The sequence below is a fragment of the Sprattus sprattus genome, assembly GCF_963457725.1.
Source record: "Sprattus sprattus genome assembly, chromosome: 17".
Lineage (NCBI taxonomy): Eukaryota > Metazoa > Chordata > Actinopteri > Clupeiformes > Clupeidae > Sprattus > Sprattus sprattus.
In genome coordinates, this window is record NC_137915.1 from 5,440,415 (window position 1) to 5,442,914 (window position 2,500).

Consider the following 2,500-nt stretch of genomic DNA (forward strand, 5'->3'; position numbering starts at 1 on the left):
GAACGACTGGCCTGGTTTCTCCCAAAAGGAAAGTAGATTTTCCTCTGCTGATCCCGCGTCTGTATGGAAGTTTGTAGAGAGATTGCCGGGGAGTAAAATGCTCCCTTTCCGTTACGTCTGCTGCTGGCTAGTAATACAGACAGCCGGAAAGGTTAATAAACGGAATGAAATAGCTACACATTACACACGCTATGTTTTAATAAAAGCCACGTTACTCACATACTGGTTAACACTGTTTGTTACAGCACATAAATGTTTGTCGCTACATCCAAACTGCGTCACCGTTGTCCCTCCCTGTGCTCCAGCCGCACCATTTTGCTTGCAATGTGAATCATTTAATTGAAATATGCTTATTGGCATTTGTTGCACCTTAATCATTTTCTACAAACATGATATGCTATGTATGGTGTAGTAGACTGAGACTCTATTCACTACTGCACAAAAACTAGACACGTTTGAAAAACTAGACGTTTGCAATGAAGTAGGTTAACTTTCGCCAATATCTCCGTAAGGGAGATGGGTTATGTGCTCAAATTTCCTGGGATCAAAGAAGACGTTAGTATTCATGTGCAAACTAAAAATCACGTCTCAGGATTGCTGCGCATGCAAGTTATTTCGGGTGTCTCAACTGTAACTAATACCACTGTCATATAATTATGAGTCCAGTAAAAGACGGAGCAAACACAGTTTTCTACCGTTGTTGAAACACATCCACGCGTAGACTCGTTTTCTTTCCATCCGAGAGTGGTTATTCAAAGAAAATATTAAGCACTATATGCTGATAGAAAGAAGGGAACTTTAAGCCACTACACTGCCTGTGCCCGATGCGGATCCACGTTGATGTTGTTAGTAAACAAACCAGGTGGGAGCACATCTCCGTGGTCTTTGCGCATGCCCGAGGCAATGTAACCGCTTTACATTTTGCACATGTATACAGGTAACGACAAGAGCCGTTTCCCTTGAAAATCTTCACACCTACACGCGAATACGATACGATAAACTGATCTGATCTCAGTGGCACATGTATAAGGCCCTATTCAGGGCCTGTTTTGGAGCAGATTGCCTAGCAGTCCGTAGTCTCCCAATTTGCCAAGATGCTGATTGTGGATTATCATTCCCTAAAATCCACCTTCGGTAAGGTGTGCAGTGCACTGCTCTGCTATTGTTTCTGACATCTGTGACAGTGGCAACAGCCGAGTGATCTTTTTCCAAATTGAAACTCAAAAAGACCTACCTGAGGGGCCGCATGGAGCAGGAGAGGCTGAATTGGCTGGCTATCCTTTCCATTGAAAAAGAATATCATGAATCACCACCTTTATGTTTGAAAGGTGCTTGCCTGTGTACTTTGCCTCGAGGTCTTGACGTTTAGATTGTGCGTCTAAATTAGATCGTCTCGTCACATGATCAAATAGAGACTTGACATTGGACAACAAAATATTACCCACAAATCATTGCATATCTGTATATGACAACAATACCAATGAAAATAAGAAATTATTCATTTAATTGAATAGTTTTTTTTAATAGTTTCCATAGTTTATGTATGATAAGCATATAATTGTGTTATAGATTGCTACTGACTATTTCCTTTCTACAAAATAATACCCACCATGACCGAGATAGGTTGGCTATTCCGAGGGTATATATAGCATATGGTACATTCCATGAGCTATATGGCTATTCATTGATCGCTGGTGTGTTCCCTACACTCGTTCACTTTGAGTTAACTTCTACAAACAGACACGAATCAAAATCCCGGACAATTTGTGAATTCCTGCCAGACGCCTTTTTTAGGTCTCAAAAAGAGGACATGTCCGGGAAAAAGAGGACGTCTGGTCACCCTAACCAGACACCACAGCTAAACTAAAGTCAACGGACAGGATTAATACTAACTCCATTCACAAAAAACAACAGACAGACCACAGTGTGTATCTTAAAAACCATAGCAAAGAGACATTAGCTCAGGAAGCGACTGTCAGCGTCGTCATGACATCACAGCAGTGTATGGTGTTTTCTTTCATCGGTTGGCTGACTGACATTCCCCACTCATAAGCACTTTGCTGGAGATAAACACAGGACACACAGACACACACATTTTGGCACAACTGCATATGTATATGCACACCCATATGCACACACACATACACAAAAACACACACACACACACACACATACACACAGGAAACTATGAAGCTTTACACAAAATATGCGGTTACATGTTTTTATTGCGTAAATTTCAAACACATGTTAGAATAGCATAAAACAATGATAACATCAGCATTATGAAAGGTACAACGCAATGCAGCCTCCCTCCTCCCCATTGAACTCCTAGCAGTCATAACACTCCAAAGAGCTGCCAGGTAGTACAACATTCTTGGGCTGATGTTTTTGCTGGAACGTTTTTCAGCCAAGTTAAAAATGTGTCACATTTCTTAAAACACATCCTGTATAATATCACACACCTATTGGTAAGGCACACTGTGTATTAAAACAATACAAA